The sequence below is a fragment of the Quercus suber genome, unplaced genomic scaffold (genome assembly GCF_002906115.3).
Source record: "Quercus suber isolate HL8 unplaced genomic scaffold, Cork oak 2.0 scaffold_7, whole genome shotgun sequence".
NCBI classification, from domain to species: Eukaryota; Viridiplantae; Streptophyta; class Magnoliopsida; order Fagales; family Fagaceae; genus Quercus; species Quercus suber.
Window position 1 is genome coordinate 552,022 of NW_027069473.1, and position 17,054 is coordinate 569,075.

Consider the following 17,054-nt stretch of genomic DNA (forward strand, 5'->3'; position numbering starts at 1 on the left):
CAAACGAGAAAACAAACAAATATGGCAAAAAATCAAAAGTGATTAAAAAAACTAAATAAATAACAGATCAACAAGCATAGAAAAATATGTCTGTCTTTCCATCAATACCTCTTCGCCCATCAGAAAAACATTAGGATCTGCTGACATTTCTTCATCGAGTGCAGAATTAAGGGCTTCTTGCAATGTCATCTGCAAAAATTTATTTTCAAAATTTTAGTTACTGAGACAATGAAAAAGAAAAGCACATGTTGGTAGTTAATGTCTAGAGAATAGAACAATTATTTATGTCATTATATTGGGAACAGATGGATATGATGAGCTCTAAAATTACTGAGGGCAATAGAAATATCAATTACATACTGCAAAAGAGAAAATTAAACTCTCATGCAAAGAGCTAAAATGATAAATCCACTCACTAACTACCAATCTGAAAAACATTCTTGTATTAATCTAAAATTGCAGTTACAGAAGAAAGTCACTTGTATCAGACAGAAAAAGTAGAAACAAATAGCAGCTCATATGATTATCCCATAAATCCATGTTAACGTGTTTGTCCAACAATGTTGATACAATCACTCACTCTTGTGACTACCACCTGATGTGCTACTTAACTATAAGACGATTGCATGCGTATACCAACTCTAACATACATACATACCATTATACCAACAACAAAATAGATGTTATGACCATCACCCATCTATAGTAACTATAACAGACAGCAAAATAGATGTTATGACCGTATAAATTATAGTTGAGTTTCCTATTATAATTCTTGTAAAAAGAGAAATTAATAATATTAAGAAGAAAAAAAAACATTGGTGATAGAACAAAACTCATGCAAACATGCATCTTTCAAAACCCAAAATTAACATGTTCAGCTACCTGTTTAGCTGCATGAGAGTAACATCAATTAGCTTTTTTTTTTTTTTTTTTTTGCATGCCCATATTTTAGAATTTATAGTTGGCCCCTCTCAAATTTTTGGTTTGGTCCAAATAGCCCAAAAGAAACTAATCATTTAACTCTTTCTTTAAACCCATGGCCCCTTTATAGTCCAAATACAACACAACAAAAAATCCATAAATCACCAATATCATAATTCAATAACTCATAACCAAAAAAATCTCATAGAAAAAAAAAATCCTTTACGGGGTGACAATAATTTATATAACTTTTTAATTAATTTATAAATTATGGGAAAGTCAATTACAACATTTAAATTTTTTTTCAAAAGATAAAATGCAAAATTCTTTTAGAAACCAATATTAATGATGTAGCATTGCCAACTCTTAATATTAATATCCCAATTTTTTAAAATCCTCAAACAAAGTTTTGAAAACTTCATTAGTGTGATTTTTAGTTGCATCCAAAAGTATGAGTTTATCATATTGGTGAGTTGGTCAATGTAATAAAATCAACATATTAATTCCAATTATCTAAAATTTGGAGATCCGAAATCCTCTTCTTTTTTTATTTTTCTTCGAAAAGGTTTGAATATCATATTGTAACTTTCGACTTTTTTAGTTCATATTATTTTCTTCTTGACTTAAATATTTATGGTAATAAAGTGCAATTGTTTTGTCTATCATGATTTTTTTTTTTTAATAAATCATGTCACTTAAAATTTTTTTGGTTCATGCTTTCGCCTCCCCTAGGTTCAAATTCTGGTTCCGTCCCTAATTCCTACATGACACTATTAGTTAAAGCTTAAGTGAGTTTCATTATAAAATTTCAGGAACTATACTGGATTTTTTTTTTCTTTTGTACTTTAATGTACTAGGATTGTGCTCCTTTTTGGGTTGGTTAAAAAAGTTGAACCAGAAAAGAAAAAACGAGTAGACGTTCAGGGTTTGATTGACCAAGTCCTACCCATCCTCTTTATGAGGGGACATCCCGTGGAAGGATAGGGGATTCAGAGAGCTACCACCTTTTTATATTGCCATTTCATATCCGTTATTGTTTGAAACTATGAGTTGTTCAACCACCATAGCACTAATGTGATAGAAGACTTATGTGCTCACCTTCATACTATTGCTTTGAGTAGAATGCTTAGTTTGGGATTTTGTGCAATGCTTTGTAGCATGGTATGCTTCATGTCCTGGTTTGAAGGTGTTAGCACCATACTCATCGGAAGATGATCGGGGCCTGCTAAAAGCTGCCATTAGGGATCCTGACCCTGTTGTTTTCCTTGAAAATGAGTTGTTGTGAGTAGTTCACTGAAGAACTATAATTTTGTGAGTTGGGTTTTGTCAGTGATTCAAATGTTTTAGTCCTTGTTCTCAACTCAATTTTGAGTTACAGTTACGAGGAGTCTTTTCCTGTTTCAGAAGAAGTTCTTGATTCCAATTTTTTCCTACCAATAGGAAAAGCTAAGGTTATTTTTTCCTTTATCTGCTTATTGATATTCATTTTCATCATAAGTAATATCTGATTTTTCTATCTAGAGTCTTTTTTTTTTTTTTTCATTATTAGTAAAATTGATTGTCATCTCTTTTGTTTCTGTTGACAGATAGAGAGAGAAGGAAAGGATGTAAACATTACTGCTTTCTCAAGGATGGTTGGTTATGCTCTCAAGGTTTGTCATCATTCTAGAAGCTTTGTCAGATTCATTGTTCTGGTCGACTGGAATATGCACTTTACAGAATTTTTACACGCGGAATGGATGAAATTATCTTTGGATATTAAAAATAAAATGCATCCATTTTTGCTGGTACTGAATAATAGGGTTTGGCTTGTCAATGTAATATTGTAATTATAAAAATTATTTTGTGGGCAAAAATTGGAATGAGTTTTTTGCAATATAGCCAAAGTTTTTCCTAATTTTTGTTTATTAATTTACAAGCAAATCTAAATTTTTTTGTCAATACAGTATGTTAGGTTGTGGTTATGACAGTAGTTAGAAGTAGTCACTTGACATGATTACCTAAGATTGGTAGGCACAACTCAGAAGTCTTAACTTGTATTTGGAACAGTAGGTCATATAATTGATTAGGTCTTTTTTTCTTCTTCTTATCTGCCTTCTCCTTGAAAATTCCTTATTATTAGATTTCCTTCCTTAAGATATTATATTTTGACCTGGAACTAACTCTGGTGGATAGGCAGCTGAGACTCTTGAAAAGGAAGGAATCAGTGCTGAGGTAACTCAAAAGCCCTTAATGTTCAGTAATGGAATTGCACTACGGCCAATTGTTGTTTGAGATACAATTTCTGCAAATGTAATACAGGTTATAAATCTGCGCTCTATATATAAGTCCCCTTGACAGAGCCATAATCAATGCTTCTGTCAGGAAAACTAGTAGACTGGTAATTGTTGAAGACGGGTTTCCTCAACATGGTGTTGGTTCCGAGATCTGGTTACGTCCTCATCCTAAAATATTTGCCCTTTTTTTTTTTTTTTCAGATTTCTCTCCCTCCCCAAAGCATTTACCCATATATGCGTCTCTTTATTTCTGCAGTACATCTGTGATTGAGGAGAGCTTTTATTATCTGGATGCACCAGTTGAGAGGATTACAGGAGCTGATGTTCCAGTGTCTTATAATGCAGGTCTTGAGAGGATGTCTCTTCCACAGGTTTGTGTTACTGGATTCTCATTGTTTTGCATGATGATTTTCATCTGTACTTGCAATATAAGAATTTATGTCTTGAGTCCTCTGAATTTGAATTTGATTTCATCTTTACATGCATGTGGAGCTTTTTCGAGGATTTAGAACCACTTCTTTGGTTGTCAAATTATTTGAAATGTCTTATTTAGACTACAATCATTTATGCAACGGATTATTTTGATTAATTAAACAAGTTACGTGTATTTCGATCAGAATCCAACAAATAATTCTAGCACAATAACAATCACCAAATCAAAAATAATAATAGTGAAAAGGTAGAAGGAACACAGATTTTGGTAACGAATTGGAAAACAAATGCACTTTATTGGAAAAACCACTATGAGGATCCAATCCTGTTAGAAAATCCACTTTTAAAATAACTGTTACAAATCTTTGAGAAGTTCCTTGAAGTGCCGGAGTTCTGGATGGTCTGGACTTAGCAGCAACAGCCTTAGCCATCTCATCAATCTCACGATCCAGGCCCTCATCAGAATTAGAATCTTCTTGCCATGCATGTTTCACATGTGAAGAGCTAACCTGTAGTGTCCTCTATCCAATGGCAAAGGTAGTCTTGGCCCTAGCGTCGGCAGCATACAAATGGAAACCTAAAGGATCCCAGTGATGACAAATGGGAACGAGAGGACAGGATGAGATGAGGTGGACCCAAAAACATCTAGAGGGTACCCACACGTAGTTCTAAAAAATACAAATAAAGTTACTAGAATAATATTACCAAATGGGCCCTATTATCACCTAATAATTATGGGTACATCGGTTTAAAGGGCATAAAGTATCTGAGTCCTAGCTACCTTAAGTGTAGACACGAGTAAGATAGGAAACAAGTTCAAGCAAATGATACTATTGAGGCACCTAAACTTAGAAGTAAACAGGACAGAGTTAACTTTGGAGACACCATGATGAGTGGCAGTTTCTGCACAGAATAAAGTCAGTGTGGCAAGCTGGGACAGTCCAATTTGAGATGTGTATGGCTAGGGAGACTCTAGGAAACGAGGGAGTTGTAACACATTAGAGACCAAGTCATGTTTGACCCCAAAACAGACATTTACCATGACTGAGAAAGAACTATGCTCTTGGATTGAGTGTATGTTCGATCATGACTCATGGATAAGGTTAGCGAAGGTGCAGGAAAACCAGTGGTCAAGTGTAAACACTCACATGACTCAATGACACGGGGTATGCAGGTATGCCTGAGCTCTAATAGGGTACATTCCAAAATTAGGGAATGTTTGGAAAAGACTCTTTAACATGCAAATTGGATGAATCAAGATCATGAAATCAAGTCTCATCACACTTAGGTGTTGCACTGCTTGTGCGTAGGTGTCTTGGAGCCATAATGCACTTGAGACAAGTCAATATGGAAATCACAATGCATCAATCCTGTGTGTGATAGTCAAGAAATCTAGGCACTAATCCACCAACCATTCCTAAACTTAGCATGCCTATATGGAAACATGATAAATGAAGGCTAGGCCCTAAGCCTGCCTATATGCACAGGATGAATTGATGCGGGACGCAGAGAAAACGTTTGTCAACAGGCTTCAAAGTTGTTTTCGATACAAGGTACATTCCTAAATAAACTAGAAATATAAGAAAGGACCATGAAAAATGCACGTAAAAACTTTTGACATCATCATTTTGGCATTTTAGCAAACACTTGGTGTGCTTAAACAAAAAAAGGTATGAGTAAGTGTTAATGTGCATGAATTTCAGTCCACATACAACCCCTAAAACCTACTTATTCACAAATAGGGACAAAATATATGAATCAAAAAATGAAAAACTAAGCCTAATCATGAAAGATTGAAACCACTGCTCCATGTAGGCGAGTTGGTACTCGGGCTGTATAGAGACTTGTTGCTCGGGGGTTCAAGCCCCCGCATTTATCTAGCAAAAAAAAAAAAAAAAAATCATGAAGGATTGAAGCAACTCTTCAATTTTTTAACCTTACCCTAGTAAAACTGAAAGAAAATTGAACAAGGGTTGAGGGGATTTGAGAGATTACCAATTGAAAATTTTATTTAGATCCTACTTATGCAGTTGATTATTTTTATTAATTCAACAAGTTATGTGTATTCCAAAATAAATAATGCAACAAGTAATTCAACCACAAAATAGTGGCCGAGATAGGATTTAAGTTCAAGGGGGCCAAAATTGATAATTGACATATATGCATTCCCGTAGGCATATGAAGCAAGAAATCTATTGTGTAAGAAAATAGCGTACATATATATAATACCTAAGATCCATCTAGGCAATAAAATTAAACTAAGATTAATATTTTTTATTTTTAAATGACCCATATAAAGATAGTATATCCATTTATTGAGTTTATTGGTTGAGTTTTTTATACATATGAATAAGATGTGTTATATATATTTTTTTTCATAATTAAAATCCCACTTATAATTCTCATGTAATGATTTTTACTAATTAGATAAATGTTAATTACAACTTGTGTTAGCTTTTGTTAAATTCATAAAATGATTAAATTAAGACAAGTTATTACCATATAGTAACCATTTTGGCATCTAAGAATCAATAGTTTAATTCTACAAAAATAATACCAAGTTATGGATACTCAATTGTTTACAAATTTTATTACAATACACCCTTTTTTTGTGAAAAATAATAAATTATTATGTAAAGAATTTGACCTCTTAACACTTTTGATAGGTAATAATATATATATATATATATATATATATTTATTTATTTATTTATTTGTATTCTATATATATATATATATATATATTTATTTATTTGTATTCGGTTAAAGCATTTGCTTAATTTTTTTATCCTTATTTTTCTTTTATAACTTTTGAATCTTAAGAAACATGAAAAAAATACAAAATTTTTTTCTTTTGATTTTTTTTTTTTTTAATAAATTCAATAAGGTTTGACACATACAACAGATGTAATAAAAAAAGCATACAAATGTACCAAAAGAACGAAAACATATATTTTGTATACATAAGGAGAGGGGTAGAGGGTGTTATGGGTTGGGTCAGGGGGGCAATTGCCCCCCTCGACCCCCCTGGCTCCACCTAACAATAATAATCACCCAATCAAAGGCAATAATAATGAAAATTGTCAAAGACAGATTTTAGTGACAAAGTGAAAAATCAATGAAAAACCTCATCAATGGAAAAACCACTCTTGGGATCCAATTCTGTTAGAAAATATACTATAAAATAAATATTTACAAGTAGTCTACTTACAAAACCTTTGTGAAAACGCTTTGTTTGCCATACTACCGCAGTAATGCCGAAACCTCTAGATTTCCTCTATATGGATCTTCTCTATGAACAAATCTTGTTTGTATCAATTGGGTCTCCAACAAATCGACACATCAAGGTGCTCCTTGAAGACTTGCAGCAGTGAAGTCATGAGAGCCTACTTGTCACCAATTAGAACTTAGATCTTGGGAATAAGATAGCTTGATTTGAGAAAAGTAGGGTCAGAGGTACGCTGTACACAACACTTCTGCTTAGCCTTAGTAGGCCTTAGTGTCTCTTCTCGGCTCAACACCCTTTCTAGGCCTCAATGACTTCTTATGTGGGGTAAGGTAATAGAGAACTAAGTCCTAACTGAGCCTCAAATCACCAAGGTAGAGAGAGTTACTACGCTTTATTTGTGGGCTTTGGACCTTAATTATTGGTGTGACATATTTGAAGACCAAGAGGTTGGTGTGATCAAAGTGGACAATATTATAACAATAACGACTTGGGGCATGAGGTTTCCCCCTTACCAGAATAGCTTCTAAATCAAAACCATTTAACTCTTCAAGTAATAACTTCTGAACTGGAATATGAATGTGATATATAAATAATAAACACAAGCCTTCAATGCCATGCGTTGGTGGTTTTCATCATCTTCGTAGGTAATACTGGCGATTCCTTGGAAATGCTTTAATGGCTTTCACCCTAGAAGTTAAGACGCATCACTCTTAAAAGTTCAATATTTTTGTTGTCTTGTTGTACAGGTTGAGGATATAGTTCGTGCTGCAAAGAGGACATGCAATAGATGGTTCAGGGACGGAACTAGGATTTGAACCTAGGAGGGCCAAAGCTTAAAACAATTTTTTTTTAATGAAAATAAAAACTAACACCTATTTAATATTTAAAAAAATATTACATATAAAATAAGTGCTTCTTAAATATTTGATATTATAAAAACTAGTCGCAGACTCGCGCGTTGCGCATATTAATTTTTTAGATAAAATATTATTTTAGTCCCTAGACTTTATAAAGAGTTAAAAAAAAAAAAGTTTCATCATATTTTTCATAATCTTGTCTATAACATTTTTTCCATTATCATATATTTATTGGTTGATGATTTACCTAACATAAACATTAAATAATAGGTAAAACTATTCATTGTGTATGAAGATTATGATTATATATATTTATATAATTTCCCTAGTTAGAGTTTGATTAGTTTTAAGTTTAAATTTTGTATTATAATATTTAATTGTTGATTTAATTAAGTGAATGTAATGGTCGATTTTATTGCACTATAAAGTGTTCAATGTCCTTTGTATAGCCATCTCTATTTTATTTCTTATTCCTCTTGACCACCTTTTTATTTTTCAAATAATGGTTATTAATTGATGTTTGATTTCATTTCTTTTTTTCTTCCTTTCATTCATTCTTTATTACTTTGTATGTTCCCTTGCTGGTTGTAAATTTTATGGTTATCAATAAAAAATAGATCATGGATGGCTTAAATAGTTATAGATATAGTTACATTAGTGATATGTCAAAGGTTTTTTTTCCTTCTGAATTTTCAAGAAAATATGAAAGGCATTTCTCTAGTTTGGTCTCAATTAATTAAGATATCCATAATATATAAATGGAAATAATAATGAGCCTTAAATATTTTTAATGTATGAAGTGGTTAGGTTAGTAGTATGTCAAAGGTTTCATAAAAAAAATTTAAAAATAATTCCAAGGACGTGTAAAATGCCTTTTTGATAAAAAAGAAATTGTGACTTTTTGAATGGTAGAAATATGATTGTTTTACTTACCTTGTTTATCGATTTCATTATTAAGTTATAAACATCTAAATTAAAGTAAATGAACACATAAATGCAAAATTATATGTAAAGTTACAATAGCACAAGATAAATATGTATAGATATATATATATATATATATATTTTAATTCATGAATCATTATTTCACTATTTACTTTCATTTTGCAAAAAACTTTACATAAACTCCTCTTTTGTGACAACTTTTTTTTTCTTTTTGCCGAAACAACTTAAGGATATTAAGACTTAAGTTAACACATGTGATAATTGTAAAACACGTCAGTGATATGAAAAATAAAAAGATTTAAATATTTAAAAAACATTTTTAGTAGATTGTAATATAAAACATTTTTTTCTCAATATTTTATGTAACTTTTCCCATAAGATCAATATTGTTGGCATCCTTTAAAGATGATACATAATATTTTTGAGAAGAAGAAGAAGAAGAATAAGAAGTAGAGACAATGCTAACACATATTATAAAATTATTAAGTTTGCGTGATTTAAATTTGTGGCAAAAAAAGTATTAATGTATCTATGATAAAAGTTTTTATCTAAATGATATATAGTAGTTCATATTTTTTTAGACTTGATTCAAAAAGTTCATTCTCAATAGCTTTTTAAGTCTACAAATTGATCAATATATGGGCCTAGACATATTCAAAGGGTGCCATCTAAATTATAAATTATATGACTCTTTATCACACAAATATTTTGATTCCCCCAATGTATGGTAAAGAAATGCAAGTTTGTGTTTAGCCATTTTCTTAATTTGTGCTACATAATTTAATAGTATAGAGGATGTGATTGGATTTAAATATTGAATAAAATAATATTAGAGGAAAAAAGAGTAAAAATAAAATATATAGCAATAAACATCAAATTATCCAAGTCATTCTATGTAATATAATAACAATATATTATTATACACTATATGTTTAATGCAGTAGGATAATATTTAATCAAAGAGAATATAGAAGATAACAACTTAAAACACAAAACTAAATTACATCAACTCAAAGTAAAATTCTAATTAACTCAAAAATTCATCAACCTAAAGAATTGATGCAATAAAAAAATAAAAAAATGAAAAACAAATTGAGAGAGAGAGAGAGAGAGAGAAGTAGCCTTTTTTCTGTGAGAAAACTATGCATAGAATGAAAAAGAAAATGTTAAATTTATAGTAAGATATTGAGAATAAGAAGAGTCAAAATAAAGGAAGATAAAAAGGTAGAGAAAGAATGATATTAAGGTAGAAAGTAGTGGGAAGATGAAGAAGTAAAAGGAAATGAGAGTTTTGGAAAATTAATAATAAAAATAATGGTTAAAAGATATTTTAATTTTTAAATAATTAAGTCACCTTAAATGAGAAAATATTTAAAAATATATATATATATATATATAAGAAAAATTGAATACAAAAAATGATGACGTGGCTGTTGATGTGGCTCAATGTGAGCGTATCAACATTAAATGCTACGCTTCAGCTTTTAGTAATATATAGATATAGATGTTGATAAAGTATAATATACAAAATAAGTGTTTTTTAAACATTTCAACACATTTATCAAAATGGAACTCGACGCTCTTTTAAGTCTCGAAAGTCGTCTATGATTGAACAAAATAATAATAATAATGAACAAAAGTATTGAACAAAAAAAAGTTGGAAAAGAAATAAATTTAAAGGATGGATTTAAAATCTTATCGAAGTCCAGAAGAAGAAGTTCTGTTGGGAACATTATTCAGGAAATGAAATATAGACTTAAAACTACACCCACAAACTCTATAGTCTATGGCATGCGAAAGAGATGAAATTACGAGTAAAAAACGGCGAGTAGATGATTGATACAACATCAAGTTCGCAACAAAAGAGAGAATAACTCACCTTGAATTCAATGAAACTTCCAAAATGAGAGCCATGTTTTAACCAACATTCCTTACTTTTTTTTTTTTTTTTTTGGGCACCCCCCCCCTGGGGGGGGGTGGGGGGCGCTGGGGCTTAGCTTAATCAAGCACACCAATCTGGTCCACTAATGCTGTCACAAATTTGAAGTTGGGTTAGCCTAATAAATTGTGGCTGCTGTATTTAATAAATATAACTGTGCATGATGGTGAAGCTCATGCCAATTGTCTTTATTGTACTCTTGTCTATGGTTTCTTTTCTTTATTGTGCATGTGTGGATAGATTCGATACCAACAAACACCACATTTTAGGATTCTTTCTGATTGACCAACACTAAAACAGAATCTTCAAGCATATGAATCAAAAAAAAAAAAAAAAATTGCACACAACTCACAAATAGAGATGCAGAACTACAATATATTAGTAATAGACTATCAAGAATAGAAATAAAGCAACTAATCCATTCTAAAAATATACATGCCAATAACACACAGTATCATTCAGTTCAAAATTAGAGTAAAAAAGGAAAAGAATAGCAGTGCAGAAACTGATTCAATTTTCATATTTACACCAGAAACAAATTTAGAAATACACAGGAAATCAATGAAAAAATAAATAAAATACACTTCCAAACATTGACATTATGGCATATAATTATTCTGAGGGGAAGGCAGAAGAGAGGAATTCCATGTCGTCCTTGATAATTTGTAAATTCTTGGACTTCATTAAAAACATGATCACTTCCTCATTAAATTCCAGCATAAAGGCCAACTTGATCAGCTAGGAGAGTGCACCAATATGATTGCTATCACTTCCTCATTAAATTCCAGCATAAAGGCCAACTTGATCAGCTAGGAGAGTGCACCAATATGATTGCTATTCTCCCACAACACACCCCTGGATATTGCTTCAGAAAAACATGTAGCATGTTCATTGAAAATCTTATATCCAGTAGACCAGTCCAATTTCTGTGCGAAAAACTTTGAAGCCTTTCTATCCCAGTGAATAATTTGGCTTGATCTTGCATTCATGATCTCCTCTGAAGAAAGTAATAAACTGTAGTTTACTGTGATCGGTTCAACTGTCTCAAGGAAAGTAATATTCAGAAGCCCTTGGATAGTTTCATGCCTCCTTTATGCTTCCATTTTCATCACAGGATTTGCTAGAAAACCAAGGATGTATAAATTGACTTTGATATTTCTTAAAAATTGAGAGATTGGGGATGTGAATCATAAAATAAGAACAATGTGGATGAAGTAGAGAAGTGCATCAAGAGAAATGTGTGATCATAAAATGCCTATTAAGTTAAAGGGGTAAATTTTATAAGATTGCTATAAGACAACTAGGCCTTATGGTATTGAATCTTAAGCTGTTAAGAAGCAACATATTATAAAATGAGTGTAACTGAAATGAAAATGTGAAGATGGATGATTGAAAATACAAGTAAAAATATTATTTGAAATGAGGAAATTCACTTAAAGATACGAGTTTTTCGAATTGATGAAAATGTGAGAGAGTTGTTTGAGATGATTTAGTTATGTTTAGAGATAGAAATTAATGTACTCATGGGAAAACATGAGTTGATTCAAGTTGAGGGAAAAGAGGTCAAGTAAGACAAAAAATAACATTAATAAAAGTAAAAAAAAAAAAAAATGACATATTAATTAAGAAAGTACTAGAGAGTATGATTTCAAATAGAATAAAATGACATAAAAAAATTTATGTGAACGACTTCGATTAGTCTATTGAGGATCAATAGTCAATTCCAAAATTTTGGGATTAAGACTTGGTGGTTGTTGTTGTTGTTGTTGTTGTTGTTGTTGTTGTATGTATAAATTAACTTTGATGCGACTTTTATCTTTGAAGATAATTCTAGTGATTCCTTGAAATTGTTTGATGGCTTTCAATCAAGAAGGTTAGAGAAGTTTAATGTTCTTGTTGTCTATTGTATAGGTTGAGGATATAGTTCGTGCCAAAGAGAACATGTTACAGATCAATTTGAATGGCTTCAATTTTTTTTTTTTTTTTGGTGAGAAATCTCAACCATATATAAAAATCAAACTGAATATTACAATTTTTTGTATATAATTGAGAAATCTCAACCTTGTATAAAACTGAATATGTTATTCATTTAACTACTGATATAGATTGTCTATTTAAGATAGCAAGATCATAAACTCTACCAGCAACCTCCTCATCATAATATTCACTGGCTTCTCTTCAAACTTGTTTTTGCCAAAAATCTTCAGTTGGGCTTCAGCACTTTCTGATTAAAATCCACTTCGTTCCTCAAACCCACAAACACCAAAAAAGAATAAATGCTATAGAGACCACAATCATAAATCAACAATCATAATGTATGTGTGAGGAAAAACTCACAAAATCAAATTGAGTTCAAAACTTCAAATACACAGGGAAAAGAAAAAAAAAAAAAAAAAGAAGAAGGAAAAAACCAATTTAATTAAATATCCTAAAATCCAAAAAACCATATATAAGTATATAGGCTCTTATAGAATCAAAATCCCACAACCTTGCTATCAAGAAGAGTATTTATATAATATATACAAACATATATAAGAACTGTATACAGATATAAAAAGAAACCAACTTGAACTAATTGATCCTAAAACCCAAAAATTCATATATAACCCAATTGGCAAATTATGGTCTTTTAAGAGAAAAACCCAGAAAATTTGTAGCAACCACTGTTTCAATATGTCAAGATAGTTAACAAACATGAACAACGAAAATTATTCAATAATCCTAAACAGGTAAATATCATAAAATTAGTATTTTTAAAAATTATTTATGAAACATTAAAAGAAACAAACAAAAAATGTAGATTTACAGAAATTAAACACCAATTCAATAATTAAAAAGAAAACACAAATAGAAAAAGACCTCTCTTTTCGTGAGTTACGCTTCTTCTCCTCGGTTAGTTGCAAAGAAACGCCGAATTGCTCGGCACGGTGGATCTTCTTCTGAATATTGGAAGCCGAGGACCCACATCAACAACATCCCCTGCTACAGGTAGTGGCTACAGTGCTCTTCGAATCCTCGCCGTATTTTGCGTCGGAATTGACAGTGGTCACAGAATTGGAAGCCTCATCGGTTGGTTCTTCCTCTTCTTCTTCTTCAAGGCGATCTGGTGGGCGTAACAGCAGTAATAGTAATGTCGTCGTCTAGGGTTTTTTTAGGGTTTTCTTCTTTAGTAGTAGTAGGGTTGAAGTTGAGTTGGTCTAATGAATCGGTGGCCATTGTGTGAGAGAATCGGAGATTGCGAGAGAATGGCACATCTGATCGCTTACTTCTTTCTCATCTAAGTTTTGGATTTTGATTTTGGGGGAAGGATATGGTTTTGATTTTTGGGTTTCTGAGAAGAGAGAGGAGTTACGGGTTTCTCTCCTTTCTCCTTAAACATGTCGCCATTGTTGGGCTTTAATTGATAAGCTTGATCGAACATATTTTAGGGGTATTGTTTCTTTATCTCCCGAAACTACCTCTGCCTTTTTCTTTTTTTCTTTTTTTTTTAATGAAAGCTCAAATTTGTGCTAAATCATAAAAGTTTGTTCAAACCTCCAATTAAAAATTATGACTAGATTGCTTTTACTCTAACTTAAATAAAGTGCAAAACAATAGTAAATGTGCGAAAAAAACCAATAATACTACTTTAAGTCATATCCATCCATAAACAACAATTAAATGAAAGCTTAAAGAGTAGGGACGATAAATGATGCAAACACAAGATAACACCAAAACATGTTATCGAAGAGGAAACCGAAGAACTCGGCGAAAAACCTCTCTGCGACCTTCTAAGTCAAAATCGATCCACTAGAGAATAAAGTTGGAGTATATGAATAACAAAAAACACTCCAAGCCTAGTCTACCCCTTCTACTTGAACTCTCTAAGCTCTTGCTATCAACAGACTTCTTGTAGTCTTGTTTTCTCTAACTTTCCGGATCCAACAATTCAGCCCAATTCCATCCATCACTAAATGGCTCATTCTAATACTTCCCAATAGCACCAAAATCTCAGTTGACACTCAGATTTGGTGTGGTAAGTTTTTGGGCTAACAACTTCTCAAGGATCTAGAGATGAAGAGGTAGGAGTTGAGAAAAACCGCAAGAAAATGCGTAGATGATTGTGGGTATGACAATCTCTAACTCTCAAGTGTATTTACTAGGGTTTTCTCTCTGAAAAGTACTCTTTACAATTCGTGGGTAACGAGGGTATTTATAGTGTGGGTAAAGAATTTGATAAAGCAACTTAACTTTTTACCAAATAGAATGTGTCGTGAGTACTTCGCGGGATGACCCTTCTCGCGAAACACTCGCGAACTTGACAGCTTGGCGTGACTCTTTAGCTTCTAATCATGTGCTTCACACGTGGCCTTTTCGCGGGTTGCTACTCGTGAGAAACTCGCAAACTAGTCGCGATTGACACTAATTCATCTTTTGAAGCTTGATTCTTCACTGATCTCTCACACCCATTCCTTACAAATAAACCCGCATACGTACAGGGAAAATGATTGAAGAAAATACAATCAAATTTTGTACGGAATTAAAGCCAACACAAGTTAGTTGGAAATCACAACTTTACAAGGTACATAGAAACTAGGAAGATGACTGTAAATTGAGAGAGAACATATATTAAGAAGGTAGAACTTTCATGACATTGCCCTGTGTGTCGATAGTAATTTGTTGGTTTCTTAATGAGTTTGTGTCACACTTGCTGAAAATTATTTAGTACTCTTGGAATATAACGACGTGGTACTCTCTCCTCTCATGTGAATGTTGTAGATCTCATCATGAATTTAATTAATAAGATCCACCATTTATATGAGATGAGAGAGTACCATGTTATTATATTCTGGGAGTACTAAAAAACTTTTGTGCACATGATCCATTGTCATTGCATTATTGAAGTTAAGTGTGGGAATATAGGATAATAAATTGGGATCAAGATCTTCTAGAATTCTTAGGGTACTTAGTACTCTACTACTCTACTATGTAGAGTTCTTTAAATTTCCACCATTCCACTAACTTAACAATAAAATAATGCTTTTAATCTTCACTGTATACCAAAGTAATTGACTGAAGAAACCAAAAAAAAAAAAAAAATGTTCGTCTTTCTCCCTCCCATGGTAGCAATCTCTGCAAAAGCATCTTTTGGAAATTAGAAAAAGAAAGAAAGAAAAAACAAACATTTGTTAGTTATCTTTTATGCATAAAGAATTTAAAGGACATGTTTGTTGATCTTTTGGGTTCAATTGCATGAAGCTCATGCCAAATTTTTTTATTGTAACACTTCCAAAACTATTGAAATTTGAAACTTTTAGGAAAAAGTTTTACAATTTACTGTTCATGTTTTTATAGATCCAGAATTTTAAGCATTAGTCACTAATCACTATAATTTTTCAAATACTCAAAATGCTGAAGAGCCTTATGGTTAGGGTAAAGAGAAGTGTCTGACATTTGGTTTAGGTTCAAAAATAATTTTGATCCTTGTGTGTGTATAATATAATCACACAAGGTCTGGAGTTAAGAGCACGAGATTAGGAAGATGTTAGGCACAACCAATCCTATCTTATCTAGTATATCAACTCTTACGAGTGTCATTAGGCCATGTTTAATCAAGAAATTTATTAAGTTGGGCCTCTATCATAATCACACAATCATTACATCCAATTAGCTATTCACAGGATAAACGGCCTTTGACGCACGTGTTGATAAGTTTTTATTTAGGGTTTAAACGTTTCTATTAAACGATCATGACTCTTTATTTCTTAAAAATGATGACTTCTATTCAAATTCCCATTTTAACCCATGACGTTTTGATTCTTAAAATGATCACTTTTCAAATTTCCTTTTTAATCTATGACCTTCAGAAAAAACAGTTGCCTTTCATAATGCATCTCCAAAAGTTACGATCCAATACATCTCATCTTCAACCAAAAAAAAAAAAAAAAAGGTTGCTCTTTATTACGCACACTGTGTTACACATAAACAGTTCAAGAATGAAATGTGTGTAAGTTTGTGTGTAACAAGGTATGTATAAAAAGGATTTACCCTAAAATAAATGGTTTAAAGTAGTTCCACACAAACTGTTTTCCATGATTTTACACAACCCTAGAAAGCAATTGAAATCGTGACATTATTGTTTGGATTTGATCATGCTGGCAAGCACGTCCAAGTGCCAAGTGCATCACACAATGCAAGCCCGTTTTAATGCTACATGTCTATAAATTCCCTCAATTATTTTATCTATATATATCTAAAAGTTGAAGCGTAACATTTATTGTTGCCACGCTCCTATTAAATAATATCAACGGCCACATCATCTACCTATTTCCCATTTCTCTCCACTTCTTCTAACCATTACTTCTTTTTTACCTTTTCATTCTCCACTACTTTAACCTTGATGTCACTCTTTATTTATCTCTTCCTCTTCTTTTTATTTTGACTATTCTTATCCCCATTCTATTACTATAAAT

The 17,054-nt window shown here is 31.9% G+C and overlaps 1 long non-coding RNA gene and 1 pseudogene across 1 annotated transcript; one reads left to right on the top strand and one right to left on the bottom strand.

Annotated features, from left to right (window-relative positions):
• The first annotated feature begins 1,969 nt into the window (after nt 1–1,969).
• Nucleotides 1,970–7,804, top strand: LOC112017383 (pyruvate dehydrogenase E1 component subunit beta, mitochondrial-like; annotated as a pseudogene).
• A 3,236-nt stretch (nt 7,805–11,040) lies between these two features.
• Nucleotides 11,041–13,455, bottom strand: LOC136067815 (uncharacterized). The gene is made up of 2 exons (XR_010629226.1): nt 12,744–13,455; nt 11,041–11,722 (listed from the first exon to the last, which is right to left on the bottom strand). It is a non-coding gene; the product is annotated as an uncharacterized LOC136067815 (long non-coding RNA).
• Nucleotides 13,456–17,054: the final 3,599 nt, after the last annotated feature.